Source organism: Mesoplodon bidens, assembly GCF_964165515.1.
Source record: "Mesoplodon bidens genome assembly, chromosome: 9".
In the NCBI taxonomy this organism is placed as follows: domain Eukaryota; kingdom Metazoa; phylum Chordata; class Mammalia; order Artiodactyla; family Ziphiidae; genus Mesoplodon; species Mesoplodon bidens.
In genome coordinates, this window is record NC_138166.1 from 101,333,254 (window position 1) to 101,356,311 (window position 23,058).

General features: G+C 39.7%; 1 protein-coding gene and 1 pseudogene across 6 annotated transcripts in view; both read right to left on the reverse strand.

Annotated features, from left to right (window-relative positions):
• Positions 1 to 23,058, reverse strand: part of PRKAG2 (protein kinase AMP-activated non-catalytic subunit gamma 2) — a 277,950-nt gene that overhangs the window by 68,271 nt on the left and 186,621 nt on the right. The gene's annotated exons all lie outside the window — the stretch shown is intronic.
• On the reverse strand, positions 4,673 to 9,567 carry LOC308622256 (large ribosomal subunit protein eL21-like; annotated as a pseudogene). Its single transcript has one exon. The product of its transcript is annotated as a large ribosomal subunit protein eL21-like (transcript).

Genomic DNA, 23,058 nt, shown 5'->3' on the forward strand with positions numbered 1-23,058 from the left:
GATTACTCTACCCAGCAAGGATCTCATTAAGATTCTACAGACAAATTAAAACCTTCACGGACAAGCAAAAGCTAAGAGAATTCAGCACCACCAAACCAGCTTTACAACAAATGCTAAAGGAACTTCTCTAGGCAGGAAACACAAAAGAAGGAAAAGACCTACAATAACAAACTCAAAACAATTAAGAAAATGGTAATAGAAACATACATACTGATAATTACCTTAAATGTAAATGGATTAAATGCTCCAACCAAAAGACACAGACTGGCTGAATGGATACAAAAACAAGACCTGTATATATGCTGTCTACAAGAGACCCACTTCAGACCTAGGGACACAAACAGACTGAAAGTGAGGGGATGGAAAAAGATATTCCATGCAAATGGAAACCAAAAGAAAGCTGGAATAGCAATACTCATATCAGATAAAATAGACTTTAAAATAAAGAGTATTACAAGAGAAAAGAAGGACACTACAGAATGATCAAGGGATCAATCCAAGAAGAAGATATAAAAATTGTAAATATTTATGCACCCAACATAGGAGCACCTCAATACATAAGGCAAATGCAAACAGCCATAAAAGGGGAAATCGACAGTAACACAATAATACTAGGGGAGTTAAACACCCCACTTTCACCAATGGACAGATCATCCAAAATAAATAAATAAGGAAATAAATAAGGAAACACAAGCTTTAAATGATACATTAAACAAGTTGGACTTAATTGATATTTGTAGGACATTCCATCCAAAAATAACAGAATACACTTTCTTCCCAAGTGCTCATGGAACATTATCCAGGATAGATCATATCTTGGGTCATGAGTCAAGCCTTGGTAAATCTAAGAAAATTGAAATCGTATCAAGTATCTTTTCTGACCACAACACTATAAGACTAAATATGAATTACAGGAAAAAATCTGTAAAAAATACAAACACATGGAGGCTAAACGATACACTACTTAATAACCAAGAGATCACTGAAGAAATCAAAGAGGAAATCAAAAAGTACCCAGAAACAAATGACAATGAAAACACGACGACCCAAAACCTACTGGATGCAGTAAAAGGAGTTCTAAGAGGGAAGTTTATAGCAATACAATCCTACCTTAAGAAACAAGAAACATCTCAAAGAAACAACCTAACCTTACACCTAAAGCAATTTGAGAAAAAGAACAAAAACCCCCCAAAGTTATCAGAAGGAAAGAAATCATAAAGATCAGATCAGAAATAAATGAAAAATAAATGAAGGAAACGATAGCAAAGATCAATAAAACTAAAAGCTGGTTCTTTGAGAAGATAAACAAAATTGATAAACCATTAGCCAGACTCATCAAGAAAAAAAGGGAGAAGACTCAAATCAATAGAATTAGAAATGAAAAAGGAGAAGTAAAAACTGACACTGCAGAAATACAAAAGATCATGAGAGATTACTACAAGCAACCCTATGCTAATAAAATGGACAACCTGGAAGAAATGGACAAATTCTTAGAAATGCACAACCTTCTGAGACAGAACCAGGAAGAAATAGAAAATATGAACAGACCAATCACAAGCACTGAAGTTGAAACTCTGATTAAAAATCTTCCAACAAACAAAAGCCCAGGACCAGATGACTTCACAGGCGAATTCTATCATTTAGAGAAGAGCTAACACCTATCCTTCTCAAACTCTTCCAAAATATAGCAGAGGGAGGAACACTCCCAAACTCATTCTACGAGGCCACCATCACCCTGATGCCAAAACCAGACAAAGATGTCACGAAAAAAGAAAACTGCAGACCATTATCACTGATGAACATAGATGCAAAAATCCTCAACAAAATACTAGCAAACAGAATCCAACAGGACATTAAAAGGATCATACACCTGATCAAGTGGGACTTATCCCAGGAATGCAAGGATTCTTCAATATACACAAATCAATCAATGTGATACACCATATTAACAAATTGAAGGAGAAAAACCATATGATCATCTCAATAGATGCAGAGAAAGCTTTTGACAAAGTTCAACACCCATTTATGATAAAAACCCTCCAGAAAGTAGGCATAGACGGAACTTACCTCAACATAATAAAGGCCATATATGACAAACCCAAAGCCAACATCGTCCTCAATGGTGAAAAACTGAAACCACTTCCACTAAGATCAGGAACAAGACAAGGTTGCCCACTCTTACCACTATTATTCAACATAGTTTTGGAAGTTTTAGCCACAGCAATCAGAGAAGAAAACAAAATAAAAGGAATCCAAATCAGAAAAGAAGAAGTAAAACTGTCACTGTTTGCAGATGACATGATACTGGACATAGAGAATCCTAAAGATGCTACCAGAAAACTACTAGAGCTAATCGATGAATTTGGTAAAGTATCACGATACAAAATTAATGCACAGAAATCTCTTGCATTCCTATACACTAATGATGAAAAATCTGAAAGAGAAATTGAAGAAACACTCCCATTTACCACTGCAACAAAAAGAATAAAATACCTAGGAATAAACCTACCTAAGGAGACAAAAGACCTGTATGCAGAAAACTATAAGACACTGATGAAAGAAATTAAAGATGATACAAACAGATGGAGGGATATATCACGTTCTTGGATTGGAAGAATCAACATTGTGAAAATGACTCTACTACCCAAAGCAATCTACAGATTCAATGCAATCCCTATCAAACTACCAATGGCATTTTTCACAGAACTTGAACAAAAAATTTCACAATTTGTATGGAAACACAAAAGACCCTGAATTGCCAAAGCAATCTTGAGAAAGACAAATGGAGCTGGAGGAATCAGGCTCCCTGACTTCAGACTATACTATAGAGCTACAGTAATCAAGACAGTATGGTACTGGCACAAAAACAGAAAGATAGATCAATGGAACAGGATAGAAAGCCCAGAGATAAACCCACACAGATATGGTCACCTTATCTTTGGTAAAGGAGGCAAGAATATACAGTGGAGAAAAGACAGCCTCTTCACTAAGTGGTGCTGGGAAAACTGGACAGCTACGGTAAAGGAATGAAATTAGAACACTTCCTAACACCATACACAAAAATAAACTCAAAATGGATTAAAGACCTAAATGTAAGGCCAGACACTATAAAACTCTTAGAGGAAAACATAGGCAGAACACTCTATGGCATAAATCACAGCAAGATCCTTTTTGACCCACCTCCTAGAGAAATGGAAATAAAAACAAAAATAAACAAATGGGACCAATGAAACTTAAAAGCTTTTGCACAGCAAAGGAAACCATAAACAAGACAAAAAGACACCCCTCAGAATGGGAGAAAATATTTGCAAATGAAGCAACTGACAAAGGATTAATCTCCAAAATATACAAGCAGCTCATGCAGCTCAATATCAAAAAAACAAACAGGACTTCCCTGGTGGCGCAGTGGTTGGGAATCCTCCTGCCAGTGTGGGGGACATGGGTTCAAGCTGTGGTCTGGGAAGATCCCACATGCTGTGGGGCGGCTGGGCCCATGTGCCACAACTACTGAGCCTGCACTCTGGAGCCCGCGAGCCACAATGACTGGGCCCACGTGCCACAACTACTGAAGCCCGTGCGTCTAGAGCCTGTGCTCCGCAACAAGAGAAGCCACCACAGTGAGAAGCCGGTGCATCATAAAGAAGAGAAGCTCCCACTCGCCGCAACTAGAGAAAGCCCACGTGCAGCAACAAAGACCCAATGCTGCCAAAGATAAATAAATAAATCTAAAACAAACAAACAAACAACCTAATCCAAAAATGGGCAGAAGACCTAAATCAACATTTCTCCAAAGAAGATATACAGATTGCCAACAAACACATGAAAGGATGCTCAACATCACTAATCATTAGAGAAATGCAAATCAAAACTACAATGAGGTATCACCTCACACCAGTCAGAATGGCCATCATCAGAAAATCTGCAGACAACAAATGCTGGAGAGGATGTGGAGAAAAGGGAACCCTCTTGCACTGTTGGTGGGAATGTAAATTGATACAGCCACTATGGAGAACAGTATGGAGGTTCCTTAAAAAACTAAAAATAGAACTACCATATGACTCAGCAATCCCACTACTGGGCATATACCCTGAGAAAACCATAATTCAAAAAGAGTCACGTACCACAACGTTCATTGCAGTTCTCTTTACAATAGCTAGGACATGGAAGCAACCTAAGTGTCCATCGACAGATGAATGGATAAAGAAGATGTGGCACATATATACAATGGAATATTACCCGGCCATAAAAAGAAAGGAAATTGAGTTATTTGTAGTGAGGTGGATGGACCTAGAGTCTGTCATACAGAGTGAAGTAAGTCAGAAAGAGAAAAACAAATACCATATGCTAACACATATATATGGAATCTAAAAAAGAAAAAAATGGTTCTGAAGAACGTAGGGGCAAGAGAGGAATAGAGATGCAGACGCAGAGAATGAACTTGAGGACACAGGGAGAAGGAAGGGTAAGCTGGGATGAAGTGAGAGAGAGGCATGGACATATATACGCTACCAAACGTAAAATAGATAGCTGGTGGGAAGCAGCCGCATAGCACAGGGAGGTCAGCTCGGTGCTTGTGTCCACCTAGAGGGGTGGGATAGAGAGGGTGGGAGGGAGACGCAAGAGGTAGGGGATATGGGGATATATGTATACGTACAGCTGATTGACTTTGTTATAGCAGAAACTAACACACCATTGTAAACCAATTATACTCCAATAAAGATGTTAAAACCAAAACCAAAACCAAAAACCTATGTATGAATGTTCACATCAGCTTCATTTGTACCAGCCCAAACTGGAAATAACAGATGTCATTCAACAAACAAGGTTACATCTATACTGTGGAATACTACTCAGCAGTAAAAACCAATGAGCTATCGATACATACAACCACGTGCATGAATGTCCGGGGAAGTATGCTGAGTGAAAAAAGCCAATCCCTAAAGGTTATATACTGTATGATTCCATTTATATAACATTCTTGAAATGAAAAAAAGTATAGAAGTGGAGAACAGATTAGTGGATGCTAGGGGTCAGGGATGCGGGTGGGGGAACAGAGGTACCTGTGGCTATAAAAGGGCAACATGAGGGACCCTTGTGGTGATGGGTCTGTTCTGTATCTTGACTGTTTCAAAGTCAATATTCTGCTTGTGTTATCATACTATATTTTCCCCCATGAGTCAAGCCAAGCTGATTTAATTCTGTGGAGGAAACGACAACTGGGGCTCATTTAGAAAAAAAATCTTTATTGAGATACAGTTCACATAACATGAAATATGATTTTCAGTATATACACAGGGTTGTGCAACCATCTGTGTTTACAGCATTTTCATTATCCCAGAGACAAGCCCCATACCCATTACCAGTCACTGCCTATTACTCCCTTAACCCCCATGCTCACTCCTAGGCAACCACCAATCTATTTTCTGTCTCTATAGATTTGCCTATTCTGGACATTTCATATAAATGGAATCATACAGTATGTGGTCTTTCATCTCTGGCTTCTTTCACTCAGCATAATGTATTCAAGGTTCATCCATGTTGTAACATTTATTGGCACTTAATTTCTTTTTATGGCTGAAAAACATTCCATTGTATGGATATACCACATTTTATTTATCCATTTATCAGTTGATGGATGCTTGGGTAATTTTCACTTTTGGGCTATTGTGAATATGAATATTGCTGCCATAAACATTCATGTACACAAACATTCATGTTTGTGTGGAAGTATGTTTTCATTTCTGTTAGGTATAGATCCGGGAATGGAATTTCTGGGTCATATGGTAACTCTATATTTAACATTTTGAGAAACTGCCAAACTGTTTTCCACAGTGACTGCACCTTTTTACATTTTCACCAGTAATGTACGAAGTTTCCAATTTCTCCTGTACTGTAGTTTTGCAAGATGTTACCATTAAGGGAACTAGGTGAAGGGCATGCAGGATTGCTGTATTATCTCTAAAAACTTCATGTGAACACACAATGGTCTCAAAATAAAAAGTCTAATTAAAAAAAAGTTTGGTAGTACATAGTGGAAGTGTCAATCCTCCTAATGCTGGAAAAGTCTACACTTGAATTTCCTGCAGTGTAAGTCTGGCATTCTTTAAAAAAGAAATCCCGCATTGATATTTACTAGGAGCACCATCAATTTCACTGTAATGCTGATGAGTTGTTTCTTGGGAGGCAGAAATGGGCAGCCAGCGGGTGTATGTATTTCTGGAGGCTGTGAACTCCGCAAAAGTGGTCCTCAGACCAAAATGTCCTGTACCTATTGCTGTCCACGTTGGTAGAGAATAGAAATGGAAACAAATTAATGTGAGTCTCTTAATTTTACTTCACTTGATAATGGGTGTACAGAAGTAGACTAAAATAAAAACGTCTCTATATAATACGCTAGTGAGGCTGAATTTATTTCCACGGGTTGTTTTCACTTTGTAAGACATCTCATGCTTTCTTCCTTAGAAAGGAGCGTAGTCCTAGGACACCAGAAAGAGGCAGGTGACATTGTCCTATGACACACGAAGTCAATTTCAGGGACCTAAAGCCCTGCGAAGCTTTTCAGACATGCACAGAAATGTCGACAGGCTGAAATGACTGATGGATTGGTTTGCACAAATAATTTGAAGCTGGTGGCCATCGGTTGCCTTTTTTTTTATAAGTAATATCTAGCAGTTTATTAACCAATGGAGTATACTGCACAACAAACTACCTCACATCTTTCAGGAATAAAAACCACTAAATTTGAAAAGTAAAAAGATGTCACCCACTGAATTCGGACACAATTAAAGTGTGCTTTAAATATTTGTTTGGGGAAGGGGGTCATACACTTCTACTCAATTAAGAGAAACATTTATACAGTCCAGGTCTTTTATTTTGTTTACACCCATCATGCCATGAATTCATAGGGAATGGGCTCCAACAGTTCAGGCTCCTTTCCATTGGGTCTCACGAAGTGTGCTTCTCTGGGTGGAGCAGGCTGGCGCTTCAGTTGAACCCAAGGACCTTTCTCTTTGGCTTCCTTCTTTTTCTGATCATTTTCCTTCACCCGTTTCAGGAAGCTATCCCGGCTCTTAGAGTGCTTAATATGCTCGATACGCACATTAATTCTCTTGGCAAGAGTCTTGCCCTTGTTTGTTTACAATGATGCCAACAGCATGCTGGGTAACATTGTAGACTCTCCCAGTTTTGCCATGGTAACATTTGTGGGGCATTCCTTTTTGAACAGTGCCCATTCCCTTGATATCTTGTAGATATCTTGTAGATATCTTGTAGATTCGCAGGTATGTGGCCAAAGGAACAACGCCATGTTTTCTAAACGGCCTAGAGAACATGTAGCGGGTGCCCCTCCTCTTTCCCTTTGTGTTGGTCATTTTGGCGAATTACTGGAAGATGCGGTTCCGGCCGAAAAGCCATCGGTTGCCTTTTCATGGTGATGTTTTCTTAAAGTCTCAACAGACTTACACGCCAGACTTAATTTTAGCAATTTCAGGCAGGCAGGGAAGCCAGGAGAGGAGGAGAGCAGAGAGGAAGTGCTCGGGCCATGTCCTGCGTGCGAAAAGAAGGGGCTTGAACTGCAATGCTACCTCACCTCTCTCGAGCACTAAACTGGCAATATCATGGTAGACAGGTGCCAGGTTGTCCTTGCTGGACCTTGTGCAGATTCGTGGTATTTCTACCTGTATCCCATCAGCTTCTGCAGCCAGTCTGGGATGACCGGACTCCAGGGTGATGGGAGGGAACAGAGTTGAACTTTACTGAAAGAATGCCTGAAATACATGGAGCCATTACAAGTGTGACTTTTTGGTTGGTGAAAAATACTAAATTATTAAGGACTGTCTTACATAATTGTGCCCAGTGTTTTGAATGACTATCGGAAGGGGAAACATCAGCCTGCAAGCTTAGTCATAAAACGACTGCCAAAAAAGCGTTCCTTTACGCAATGAGGTCGGATATGAGTTCACTTTGCCTTTTTTTGTTGTTTGTTTTTTTCAATATTAAATAGCTACTGCAAGAAATCAATCAACCTTAAATACTGGATAAGGAGCTCCTGAATAATTTAGAAGCGTCGATGTTTCCCCCTGCTGTCTTCTGTGAGCTCTGGTGCCATGCAAAGACGTCCTCTGTGTGGTAGCAAAGGTGGGACGGGAAACTCCACCTGTGCGGGCAGGAGATGTGCGTTGCACCCCGTCCTACCTCTCGTTCTGCTCTCTCTAGCCAGCCTTCACCCCCATGCCTGTGCTGATGGCCTTCAAGCCTCAGCCACAAGCTCAGAGCTCTCCTGAGCTCCAGACTGCTTCCTGGTCATCTCCGTTTGAATTTTCTACGGGCAATTCAAACTCATCCATCGCAAATGGTCCCTGGGTCCTCTTGGTTTATCTCAGGGTCCTTGGACACTGCCCAAGGTGTCTCTGTCTCCACCATTCTCCTCAGCTAGGCTCGTTGTTGGAACAGCTCCAGTTTCTCCCATCTTGCCCTTTTCTAGTCCGTTCCCTACCCTGGAGCCAGAGCTCCTTTTAAACACAGACTTGTTCTTGTTATTCTGTTTAGAACCATCCAGTGACTCTCAGGAACCTTTAGGAATGTCGTGCAAACTCTTCAGCCCCGAGCAGGACCTGATCATTTTATTTCTTCACCTTTGCTTGCTAACCCCCCCTGCATCCCGTACACGGGAGCCCTGATGCTTTGCTCCTGGAATATACTCTGCTCACGGCACGAAGAGTTTAATATTCTGGCCTCCCTTCCTACTTCTGTCACTTGGCTAGTTCCTACGCACTCCTTTAAGATTGACTTTTAAGATGAGAAGAACTTTCTAGTCATGTTAAGAACTAGTCGAGGAAAAAAAAAAAAGATGCTAAAACTAGATACTTTCATCTGAGTGGAGAAGCCTGACCAATAATCATCAATGTATTGAAAAAGCACAGAATTCCCTGCTGGTCCAGTGGTTAGGACTCGGCACTTTCACTGCCGGGGCGTGGGTTTGATCCCTGATGGGGGAACTAAGATCCCGCAAGCCGAGCAGCGTGGCCAAAAAAAAAACAAAAAAGAAAAATCAGCCCTCATACTCATCAGAGGTTTTATCATTTGGTTCTATTTTTCCCTGGGATCTTAATTTAAGAAAATTTCCATTAAGAATTTTTATTTGCAAAGATGCGATCTAAAGTAAATTCAAGGTTTGCCTATTAAAAAAAAAAAAAAAAAAAAAAAGAATGAGTTTTAAAAAGAAGGCTCAGTCTTCACCAGGCAGCCTTTCCTGCTTCTTGACCTCTTCTCACAACTTACCTGGTTAATTGCTTCTCTGAACCCACATGCTTCTCTAAGGCAGTTAACACGGAATTGGGATTTACTCTTCTGTCTCCCCTAAATGCCATAAACTCTTTGAAGCGGCAGAATGACCCTGTCTGATCATCTTTGTATTGCCTGTGCCTGACACATAGTAGGCATTGCAAAAATAGTTGAGTGAAATGAATTGTTTGCTTTTAGGAAATCAGTTAAAAACACGGTGGGTGGGCTTCCCTGGTGGCGCAGTGGTTGAGAGCCCGCCTGCCGATGCAGGGCACACGGGTTCGTGCCCCGGTCCGGGAAGATCCCACATGCCGCGGAGCGGCTGGGCCCGTGAGCCATGGCCGCTGAGCCTGCGCATCCGGAGCCTGTGCTCCGCAGCGGGAGAGGCCACAACAGTGAGAGGCCCACGTACCACAAAAAACAAACAAACAAACAAACAAAACATGGTGGGTAAGCAGATGATTTTAACAGCATAAATGGGTTCAGAGATGATTTCATTCCATTTACTCCTGCTTTTCCTGGACCTCATTTCTATTTAGAAATAATTATACCCACATTCCCTTAAGCGTTGGAGCTGGTATTTTGAAGAAAAAAGAAAGTGACTGTGCTCTTTCAGACTCTCTCTGCGGACTGCAGGCTGTGGACGGCACTTTGCATCCTGGTTTGGATATTGGCGGAGAGCTTTGGCAGCTCTTGCTGTCATCCTACAATTTTACTTTCTGTTAAGTGAGAACAATGGATCTTTTAAAGTGGTGTCGAAATTTGATAAAAACTCAAAAATATAAGATATTTAACACCACAACTATTAATTCTTCTGATCGATTTTAATCATTATATTTTGGGGAAAGGTTTTGTTCATTTTGATAGTTTTCTAAATAACAATTTCAGATAGTATAAAATAAAGCTGGTTCCTTCCTAACATTTATTTATGATTTCCTTTAAAGAGCATTTATTCCACAGGATCTTTTCAGAGAGTATGGCAACCAATTCTACAGTTCAGTGAGTCAGCTGAACTGTTCCAAAGGAGGTATTATTAAATAAGGGATGAAGAAAATGGACTAAACAAAAAAAAATTCTTTTTGTCTGGCTTCTGTTAAATTATCTTCTACGTTCCAAAAAGTAGACAATGTTAAGATTTTGAAGATAGTCATTCAGCAAATATTTACTATCTGCTATGTGCCAGGAACCACAGAAGGTGAGTCATTTAAATATCTGGTGTGATTAGAAATTCACATCAAAGATATGAAGTAGGAACCCTGAACACACATAGCGTTTATTTGTTACTCTTCAAATCCTGGTTCTGTGGAGCTCATTAGTCGGGGTCTAGAATATGTATGTCTCTTGCCTTTCACAAATCAATCCAAATTAGTTTTTATTTTTTGCTAATTGAAATCTTTGATTATCAGGTTTGTGTTTAACACGACTTACTGGGGAGCTAAATACATTTCATTATGTTGACAACTCTTATTATCCCATAATACTGTGCAAATTAAAAAAATAAGTATTGCTCAGCCAGTTCAATTAACCTTTCGATTCTTACTGCATCAAGCCATAAACTTTGAAATTTGTATTTCAGAATAGAAATTTGTATTTCTATTATAAAGCAACCTCCAAAATGATATAAAGTCTTTCTTTATTGTTCTCTGCTCTCTCCCCTATAACTGGCCTACTCGTTAACCCTTCCCAGAACAGACTACTGTTAATAGTTTTTTCAGCCCTTTTTATCCCTTCATTTATGGAAACTCTGGTCAGAAACTGGTGAAAATTTACAGAAATGATTGAGACAGATTACTTCCATTTTTGTTCCATTGTGGTGTACGTAAAGCGATCCAAAGGAAGTGCAATAGAGTCAAGCTGAAATTAAAGGGACCTGTTAATGCTTCTGCTGCACCTTCTGCACTTGGCTCTGGGGAATTCTGTGATCTTTATTCACTCTCTCTGGTGCTATGTAGCTAATCAGGATGGATGTGGCTGAAGTGGGGACACAATGCGAACTAAATGCAGGTGTAGGACCTCAACATGTCAATCTTAGGTTAGGAGAAAGATTTTTTGTGTCACTATTTTATTGTGATATAATTTACCTACGATAAACCGTATCCATTTCAACTGTACAATTTTATGTGTCAACTTGAAATGACTACTATGATCAAGATACAACACATTTTTATTATCTCCCCAAAAGCTTCCTTGTGCTCCTTTGGGGTTCATTCATACTTCCATCCAAAGTCTCAGGAAACCAGTGATTTACTTTTTGTTACTACAGATATTTTCTAGAATTTTATATACATGGAATCATACAGGATACACTCTTTTGCACCTGGATTATTTCACTTAGCGTAATGATTCTGAGATTCATCCACATTGTTCGGTGTATCAGTAGTTTGTTCATTTTTATTGCTGGGTAGTATTCCATTGTATGGATGTGCCGTATTTTGTCTCACCATTCACCTGTTTGATGGATATTTGGGAAGTTTCTAATTTTTGACCATTGTGAATAAAACTGCTATAAATATACACAGTCAAGTCTTTGTGTGGACACATTTTCATGTCTCTTAGATAAACAGCAAACAGTAGAATGACTGGGTCATGTGGTTAACTTTTTAAAGAATTTTTTATTTTTAGCTATTGTAGTGGGTATATAATGGTTTCTCACATTGTGGTTTTAATTTGCATTTCCTTGAGGACTAATTATATCTCTTTATGTGTTTATTGGCCATTCATAGATCTTCTTTTGTGAAGTGACTATACAAATCTTTTGCCCATTTTTTTGACTGGATTTTTTTGTCCATATTGGGTTGTATGAATGTGGCAGACTTTTTTTTTTCATAGTACATCTATTTAATTATATTATGACCATTAATACAATATCTGCCTCAATAATTTCAGTCAGATAATAAAAAAAATGTCATAATGACAGTTTAAAGCTGGTTCAATCATGATTTTACAAGCTTATTAAGAGTGAAAATAGATGACTATTAAAAATAGCTAAAAAGATAACATGTGTCATAATACTTAATGTTTCTGTAACTGTTGCAAAGACCCTGGTACTTCTTCCCCTTGAATGTGAGCTGGATCTAGTGACTTGTTTCTAACAGACAAAACACAGCAAAGGTGATGGGCAATCACTTCCATGATTAGGCTACATAAGACTGTGGCTTCTCTCATACTAGCACACTCTCTCCCTTGCTGGCTTTGATGAAGAAGCAAGCTACCATGTTGGAGAGGCCATTAGGAAAGGAACTGAGGCCCTCAGTCCAACAGTCTGCCATCAACCACATGATCTTGGAAATGGATCCCTCCCCAGTCAGGCCTTCAGATGACATCCCAGCCCTGGCTGATGTCTTGACTGCAGTTTCATAAAAGACTCTGAGACAGGAGACCCAACTAAGCTGTGCCTGGACGTCTGACCCACAGAAAGTGTGAGATCATAAATACGTGCTTTAAGCTGCTAAGTTTGTGGTAATTTGTTACACAGAAATAGATAATACAATGAGTTTTTAAAAATATAGTTAGGATACAAGTTCTCTGTCAGATACATGTATTGTGAACATTTTATCCCATTCTGTGGCTTGTGTTTTCATATTCCTAACCATATTTTTCAAAGAGCAAAATTTAAATATTTCAATGAGATCCAATCCATCCTTTTATGATTCATGCTTTTTGTGTTCTATCTAAGAAACCCTTGCTTCCCCCAAGACTGTGAAGATTTTTTCCAGTGTTTCTTTCTAGAAACTTTATATTTTGACTTTGACATTAGGTCTATGATCTGTTTTGGTTTAATTTTTTATAATGTGTGGTAAGGGTTTAGGTTCTTTTTTTCCATACTGATATCCAGTTGTTCCACATTGCTTGTTAAAAAGACTTTATTTTCCCCATTGAACTACCTTAGCACCTTCATCTAAAATCGACTGACCACATCACCATAGCCAAGACATGGAAACAACCTACATGTGCTTCAACAGATGAATGGATAAAGAAGATGTGGTACATATATTATAAAATGGAATACTTCTCAGCCATAAAAAGGAATGAAATAATGTCATCTGCAGTAACATGGATGGACCTAGAGATGATCACACTAAGTGAAGTCAGAGAAAGACAAATATCATATGATATCACTTATATGTGGAATCTAAAATATGACACAAATAAATTTATCTATGAAACAGAAACACTCACAGACATAGAGAACAGACTTGTCGTTGCCAAGGGGGCAGGGAGGGAAGGATTGGGAGTTTGGGATTAGAAGATGCAAACTATTATATATAGGATGGATAAACAACAAGGTCCTACTGTAGAGCACAGGGAACTATATATTCGATATTCTGTGATAAACCATAATGGAAAAGAGTAAGAAAAAGAATATATAAATATAAATAAAAATAAATAAATAAATAAATATATATATATATATATATATATAAACTGAATTGCTTTGCTGTACAGCAGAAACTAACACAACATTGTAAATCAACTATAGTTCAATAAAATAAAGAAAAAATAAATAAAATCTATTGACCATATATGTGGGGTCTAGGTCTAGACTCTCTATTCTGGTCATTGATCTATTTCTATACTTTCATCATGGCCATCCTGGCTTGATTCTTATAGCTCTATAGCAAGTCCTGAAATCAGGTAGTGAACATTCTCTAACTTTGTTGTTCATTTAAAAAATTGTTTTGGCTCCTCTAAATCTTTTATTACAGTTTGGGAATTTTTTTTTAAAAAAGGCCACTGGAATTTTGGTTGGGATTGCATTTGATCTGTAGGTCAATTTGGGAAGAAGTCACATCTTAACAATATTGAGTCTTCTAATTCATGATCATGTTATATCTTTCTGTTTATTTGTGTCTTCTTTGATTTCTCTCAGCAATCATTTGTAATTTTCAGTGTAGAGGTCTTACATGTCTTTTGTTAAATTTATTCCTAGGTATGTTATGCTTTTTGATGCTCTTGTAAATGAAACTGTTTTTAAAATTTCATTTCCCAATTGTTTGCTGTTAACATAAGGACACAATTGATTTTGTACATTAACCTTGTATCCTGTGACCTTGATAAATTTACTTGTAAGTTCTAGTGGATGTTTTGTTGATGAGTTAGGATTTTCTACATAAGTAATCATGTCATCTAGTGCCTCTCACTTTTAGTTCTTTACTTTGCAGCCCCTGATAATGTATAACCTTACCCATATTTATGTGTTTAGTGTATTATACATACACTCTGATTCTTATCTAAATATATCATTTTGTTTATTCAGAGAAAATGATATTTCTGTTGCTCTGCGTGATATTATGTATGTACCATATATACCCGTATATGTGTAATGTTATGTAGTATATATGTAATGATATGTACGAATATATATGTATACATATGTGTATATATTCCCCACCTTAGACTCAATTGTCGGCAATGTGTAGCCCTCCGTGTGTGGCACATTGTACTTAACTGTAGTGGATACAATTGGTTGCCTGCTTGGCATCCATTCCTCTCCCACCACCTTCCTTTCCAGAATACCCCACTAATTCTGTTGCAGTATATACTGTTTCCTTACACAAGTCGTGATGGTGACAATCTTTCTCAAGCTAGTCCCTCTGGACTAAAGGGAAAGACTTACGGTTGAAGAGGGCCAGTGCCCATGTGCACGTGTTGACGTCCCCGCCCGTCCCCTATTCTTGCCACAGACAGCATGTAACCCTGACTGCTGTTGAGGACCAGCCTTCAGAGGAAGCCAGTGCTGAGAGAAAGAGCTTGGGTCCTTGGTGATATCACTGAGCAGGCCTCTATCTCACCTTGCCTGGGGTCTGTCCTACCTCTGGACCTGTAAGATGAGACAACAGATGTCTTTGTCCTTCAACTCGTTTTGAGTTGGAGTTTTCTGTTACTTCGCAGCCAAAAACATTCTAAGTGATATTTGGTTATTATATTAGATACAGGCCCTGCCGCCAGGAGATGATATTCTAATTCAGTGAAGATTATAGTCTAATTGTGGAAACTGCATTTCTTCATATGTAACTGTAAAAAATTACAAAGTACTTTAAATTAAAATAAAACACAAAACTATAGCAACTGAATAGTGGACACAAATGCTAAGGTACTCGGAGAGAGAGTTCCTACAGTGAAGTATTGAGGCAGACTTTGAAGGAAGCAAGGAAAGGACAGCATCTCAGAGAATGGCTACGGCAGAGGCCAAGCCCTGAAGGTAAAGACACTTGCAGGACACAGCAGGCGAACGGCATTTAGCTGAGAGTGGAGTGTTTTTTGGTTTTGTTTTTTAATTTTTATTGATATATAGTTGATTTACAATGTTGTGTTAGTTTCAGGTGCACAGCAAAGTGACTCAGTTATATATATGTGTGTGTATGTGTGTGTGTGTGTATTCTTTTGGATTCTTTTCCATTATAGATTATTACAAGACATGGAGTATAGTTCCTTCTGCTATACAGTAGGTCCTTGTAGAGAGTGGAGTGTCCTGGCAGAGAAGTTAAAGAAAGATTGGTGGAGACCACTGGAAGCTAATGGAATGGAATTAGATTTCAAACATAGGATATAAGGAGTGAATGTCAATTTCCTCAAACTGTTTTTGGCGATATGAAAAGATTTTAATATCTGTGTAGAGTGGAAAGGGTTGGATACGGGAGGGCCTGGAAGCAGCAAGACTATTTCAGATATCTTTACAACAAATGTAGAAATTAAGCAAGTCTGAGAAGTATCACAGAGGTAAAACTAATTTGGACTTAGTATTTCAGTGGATTAGGAAATAAACAGAAAAGAGACTGGAATATCAGGGGAAATTGGCAGGATGAGCCTGTTTGAGGTAAGAAGGAGAAATGCTGTGATAAAGCTGCTAAACCTCAGATGCTGACTGGCTCTCCAAGAAGCACCTTTCAGGATGTAAGTAGGGTAGCTGTGAGTTTGTGGCTCTCTGCAGGAAAGGAGGAGTGGGTGGGGTGACAGAGGTTTTTTGATTCATCAGCTGTGCTTCCCAAACTTCAGTCAGGTGCTATTTTTATGATTTTTGTCATGTCCCCATACAAACTCTACAATTATTTAAATTGACTTAAAAAAAAAACTAGTCTTTTTTTTTTTTTTTTTTTTGTGGTACGCGGGCCTCTCACTGTTGTGGCCTCTCCCATTGCGGAGCACAGGCTCCGGACGCGCAGGCTCAGCGGCCATGGCTCACGGGCCCAGCCGCTCCGCGGCATGTGGGGTCTTCCTGGACCGGGGCATGAACCCGCGTCCCCTGCATTGGCAGGCGGACTCTCAACCACTGCGCCACCAGGGAAGCCCCAAAAAACTAGTCTTTAGCCAAAATTCCATGAAATCATAGGTTTGGATATTCTTGATATTTTTTTCCTGATTCACAAATATGTTGCTGTAAAAATGTTCATCCTTATACTGGCCTGAAGTCATCTGGCATGCCACAGTGGCTCACCCTGCACTTTGGGAAAACTGGTCCAGGAGGAAAAGAAGAGTCGGCACCAAGAGACAGAGACCCAGGGCTGGAGGTCACAGGGCAAAAGGAGGAGACTTTCAGTGGGAAGACGGGGTCCTCTTATCGAAGCCATAAGGGGAGTCAGCAGGATGAGAGAAACAGCCCCTGGTAACTGCCCCACAAGCACATCTGCTCTACCTGGAACAGGACAAAGCAGGTGGTAAGAATGCAAGTCTTTTTTCTTTTTTTTCAATTTTACTGAATGTGAGACATGAATGCAAGTCTAAACCAGCATTTTTAAAACGGTAAACTGTGACCCATTCATGGCTCATGAAAGCAGTTTAATGGGTCAGGACTAACTTAGTTTAACATGAAATATCATAGAAATATCACTTTGCATTGCAGGTTGTTGAGGGTAGTTATTGTTTCAAGAAATCCATCATAATTACATATACATGCCTGTGAGTATTGGGCCAAGATTTTTTATTGTAGTTTATGGCCGTAGACTAGATAATAAAGAAAGATGTCTATACCTTCTGACACCTCTTGGTTGAACGATTTAGTCATAGGGATGGGACACTAGTTACAGGAAATGTTAAGTTTCTCATTTAACCATGCTCAAATTTCCTTTCACCCGAGAGAGTAAGCAGCGTCCAGAAGAACTACGTTTGGCCTGAGGGAAGAATGCTTTCAAATCGTTTATTTTTAAGTCTAAAGTAATACCATGAAAAGGGTATTAGTCTATGCCAAACTGCCTCGACATGTTGGTTGGTGATTGTTAAAGGTATATTCAGGTATGTAGATCTGCATATCTGGGAGGAAAATCACAAACACGCACACGCACACGTGCGCGCGCACACACACACACACGGGAGTGGCAAAAAATAATGACAACTTGGTATTTCTACTTTTTTTCCCAAATATCAAAAATTTAAAAGAAAAGTGGTAATGGTTTATTATTTTCCTGCTGGGAAGTGGGTGGTTAAGAAAACTTTCCCTCTAGGGGATGGTTTGTGTGTTGAAATTGGGACCAGAAGAGGGGGTGAGGTTATGGTCATAAATCCTATGAAGCTCAGCCGTCCCTGTCTCTGTCACTTAGCATTCCTAAGGATCTGTGGATTATAGCAGAGCCTTACAACAGTCTCGAAGTGTGGTCAGAGGACTCCTGAGGGTCCTGGCAACCTTTTCAGGGAGCCTACAAGAGCAAACCATTTCACAGTAACACTAGAGCATCATCTGATTTTCAGCCACTGCTGCCTGTGCCCTGTACTGTCAGCACACTGGGAGACCCCAGCATCTGAGCCCACATCAAGGCAGTGGCAGACTCAGCCAAACTTCTGCTCCAGGGGCAAAAGCCAGTTTCACCTAAGCGTGTCTTTGATGGCACAGCAAAATGTATTCATTTTATTCCATCTCAACCCTTGAGGACATGTCTTTTGAATATCCTGTGTGATGAAACAAGAAGTACACATAAAATACTTCTGTTTGTATGCCAACTTATGACAGTATTCTTGAGCAAAGGCACTTGTGGGACTGAGCTGCCTTTTTAAGTAAAACGTTGAAAAACTAAAAAACTGTGGTTACTCAGACTTGGGTATCTGGCAGATGTTTTTTCCAAACTGAACGAAGTGGATCTGTCAGTTCAAGGAAAACAACTGACTGGACTTCTTGCCAATGATAAAATTTGAGTTTTCGAGTTAAAATTAGCATTTTGGAGAAGCTGTATCTGCCACAATGAGCGTGACAGCTTCCCAATACTTAAGAGACTTCTCCAGGGGAGATGGTAGTGTTATTAATAAATGCAATTGAGCTTTCTGGATATTGTAGAATGAGGCGTGCCAACGTTTGGACGATCTGCATAAATCATTGACCTGACATTTTCCAAATGACCAATGCAGGATGTTACAAAATCATGCATGGGTTAAAGATCCACTTAAAAGTGTAAGACAGAACAGTGGGTTTTGATGTAATAGAATAGACTCTATTACATAGATTATGAAAATTCATTAATATGGTTTCAGATTCCACATTGCAACTAACCTTTAAGAAACTACTGCTTGTCAAGAAGACAACCCACAATTTCCTGAAGGGGCTATTAAAACTCTCCTCCCTTTTCCAACTGTGCATCTGTGAGAGGCTGGATTTTCTTCATGTACTTCAACCAAAATGACATATGGTAATAGAATGAATGCAGAAGCAGATATGAGAATCCCACTGTCTTTTAACCCAGACATTAAAAAGATTTGAATAATGTAAAGCAATGACACTCTTCTCACCATTTTTTGATTAAAAATGTATTTATGATACTACGTAATGAGTTTACTACTGATCTTTTTAGATAAATTAATAACTAAAATTTGCTCAGTCTTAATTTTTAATATGGTAAATATCCATAGATGAAACCCACAAAATATAAGCCCTTGGGGTCCTCAATAATCATGAGTATAAAAGGGTCCTGAGACCAACAAGGCTGAAAACTGCTGAACTGCACGGGAGCAAAACCCAAAGCTCAGAAACAACTCACAGCCTAGTACGAGTTAAAGGAGCCCCTTCACCCTCTCCTCTGGGTTTAATGACCTTGGATCGTTTGGGCTGGCATTTCTTTCCATTTTTACTGAGAAACACACTTCAATTATTACAAGAGAAAATCTTAACGATCATAATAGAACCCACCATAGCTACAATCCAAAAATGAAAACACTAATTTGAAAAGATACATGCACCCCAATGTTTATAGCAGCACTATTTCCAATAGTCCAGATATAAAAGCAACCTAAGCATCCATCAACAGACAAATGGATAAAGATGTGGTGTGTATATATGTATGTGTGTATACACACACACACACACACACATATGCAATGGAATACTACTCAGCCATAAAAAGAATGAAATTCGGCCATTTGCAGCAACATGGATGGACCTGGAGAGCATTATGCTCAGTGAAATAAGTCAGAGAAAGACAGCGTATGATATCACATCTTTACAGAATCTAAAAATAATACAAATGGGGGCTTCCCTGGTGGCTCAGCGGTTGGGAGTCCGCCTGCCGAGGCAGGGGACGCGGGTTCGTGCCCCGGTCTGGGAGGATCCCACGTGCCGCGGAGCGGGTGGGCCCGTGGGCCATGGCCGCTGTGCCTGCGCGTCTGGAGCCTGTGCTCCGCGGCGGGAGAGGCCACAGCGGTGAGAGGCCCGCGTACCGCAAAAAAAAAAAAAAAAAAAAAAAAAAATACAAATGAATGTATATAGCAACACAGAAACAAACTCACAGATATGGCAAACAAACCCGTGGTTACCAGTGGGGAGAGGGAAGGGGAGAGGGGCAGGCTAGGTGCAGGGGATTAAGAGAGACAAGCTACTATGTATAAAATGGATAAGCAACAAGAATATATTGTATAGCACAGGAAGTTATACCTGTTATCTTGTAACAACTTTTAATGGAGTATAAACCGTAAAAATACTGAATCACACTGCTGTACAACTGAAACTAACATAATATAGTAAATCATGCTGGTTTTAAACTCCAGCATTGGGACTTCCCTGGAGATCCAATGGTTAACACTTCGCCTACCAAAGCAGGGGGTGCAGGTTCATTCCCTGGTCAGGGAGCTAAGATCCCACATGCCTCCAGGCCAAAACACCAAAACATAAAGCAGAAGCAATATCGTAACAAATTCAATAAAGACTTTAAAAATGGTCCACATCAGAAAAAAAAAAAAATCTTTAAAAAAAACTCCAAAAAACTCCAGCACTGGCTACACTGTTTGCCAGGCCCAGCAGCAAAAGAAAAGCAAGGGGCCCCTGGCTCAATAATTAAGAATTTCAAGACTATGACAACAACAGGGCATTAAACCCAGAACGTGTGACTGCATGGGTCCCACAACCATGAAGCTGTCTGTGCCTCAGTGTCCTCATCTGTAAAATGGGGATCATAACTGTACCCGCCTCATAGGGTCGTAAGGAATACGTGAGTTAACTACACATAAAGCACCTATACCAGCATTTAGCAAAAGCTCAAAAAATTATTACCACATCCCCATACAGCCTGTACTTCAAGTCAGACCATCTCAAACATTCTACCCAAATGTGATGAAAATACAGCCTGCCAGTTCTCTGTGATATGCTCAGACAGACAAACCCAACTTTATAAAAATGGTCTGACAGATAAACCCAACTTTATAAATCTGGTTAACAGCAATATGCCAAGGATAATGTGCTTTTTAAGCCCTGGGATTTTTTTCAGTGAATAAACTATAATGACTGAAAACTCAGGCTAAACTTAAAATCTTAGTAGTACTATATTGTGCTTCATTTTTGTGGTTAAGTTTAAAAAATTATAAGTACATCACTGTTTATCATGACCACAGAGAAATATAAATATGTTGTCTGATGAACCAAGAAAAATTGGAAATAACCAGAAGTTTAAAACAGAGGATACTACAAAAGATGCTACATGACAAAGAGAAAAAACGTTCATTTCATATGCAACTATCTTCAGTCCAACAATATATTTAGCTAAGCATAAATGTTTGAAGGATCAGATCCACTTATAAGGATCTGAGTAAACGAATGCCAATATCTTGGACAGAGTCAACGAGGAACATGTGATAAGATGCTTTTTAACTAATGTACAGCTAGCATCACTAAGCATCTACAACAGCGTGTGTCATAATCATTCCATCAAAGTCCTTTCTGGTGTAGACGTCAAAGGAGCTGGCTTATATTATTTCGACGGCTGCCCTTTTGTATCAAAGGACCAAGCTGGAAGTAAGGCACTGACTCGCCTAATAACTGCTGCTATAACCTTCTAAGTCAATTCAGAATTTAAGTCAATAAGACTGGAGGGGAAGAGAGTGCAACAGAATGAACGGTTATAGAGTTTCTGGTTCCGTAATGAGCTGCGTGAAGGCCCCGCTTGACTCTTTAAGTAGTGAAGGGATTTGGTGACCCAGCAATCACCCAGGGTCCAAACCAACCTGTTATAGCGCTGTTTGAATGGAAATAAAATTTGACCTTATTCTATGCGCTCAACCAAGTATATTTGTAAATACAACTTGATCTTCTTGCGTTGGTCTTGGTGGGTTTTTTTAAAAGCAGTCTCTTTATCTCTAATTTTGTTTTGAATAGACCTTCTTTTTTTTTTTTTGCGGTACGCGGGCCTCTCACTGCTGTGGCCTCTCCCATTGCGGAGCACAGGCTCTGGATGCGCAGGCTCAGCGGCCATGGCTCACGGGCCCAGCCGCTCCGCGGCATGTGGGATCTTCCCGGACCGGGGCACGAACCCGTGTCCCCTGCATCGGCAGGCAGACTCTCAACCACTGCGCCACCAGGGAAGCCTCTGAATAGACCTTTTACTGTCTGTTTATTTTATCCTGGCAATATACTCCCAGCTCTAGTGCTGTCTCTGCCTTCTCTCTGATTCTCAGAAAAATAAATTAAAAATGGCTTTGCTTTGTTCAGGAGAGGCCGTGATGTGTATGCCCTTCCATCTAAGTCAGGCCAGCAAGCTAAATGCTGATGACATGCTACATGCCTGGAGCTGCTGGCTCTATAAGCCTTTATATTTGCTTTTACCACCTTATAAAAAGGCAATGGATGAGTATTTATGCTGACTTTAAGGCTTTCCTCTCACATCACACAGATACCTTAACATAGGGGTCCTTGCATGGTCACTGACTAGGTGTTCACAAACCGAATGCACACCGTGAATGTGGTCTACAGTTTATGCCAAGTGGGAAACAGACTTTCTTTAATCGCCTGCTTGTAAGATTGAGCAAGTGGACAGGCAGAGTGAAAACACAGCCCCATCTGTGGAACCGTGTCCTGACAGCAGGAAGGAGATGGGGTCTTGAACCACTAAGACCAGGCCTCTATTTTGAAGATCATTTCTTTGATTATTTCAGCATGAAGTGCTGCATACAGCCTCGTGGGGGGCATCCTAGGAAAAATCCTGAATGAATTAGGTAGATATTTTCCACTAGCTATGTTCCAACACATCAAACATAGCTAGTGGGAAATTATTTCTGCAATGCATTCTTACATCCTGGAAAAGAATAAACCGTATTGATATTCTGACCCAATTCTAGTGTCATGAAGCATGGGTGATGCACATGAATTGGTATTTGGGGATCGCCCAAACCAGTCTTAATTGTCAGACAAAATAAAAGTGGAAGTTCAGAATCAAGTCCAGGAATGAGGACAGACCTTAAGGTAAAACTTGTTCCTTTCATTGCCCTGCTCACCTGACCCCTCAAACTGGCAGCTGAGTTGTGGGCAGGCAAACAGCTCAAAACCCTTCTGACCTCCAGGGACCAAAGTATGGTGTATACTCAGTGTCTTAA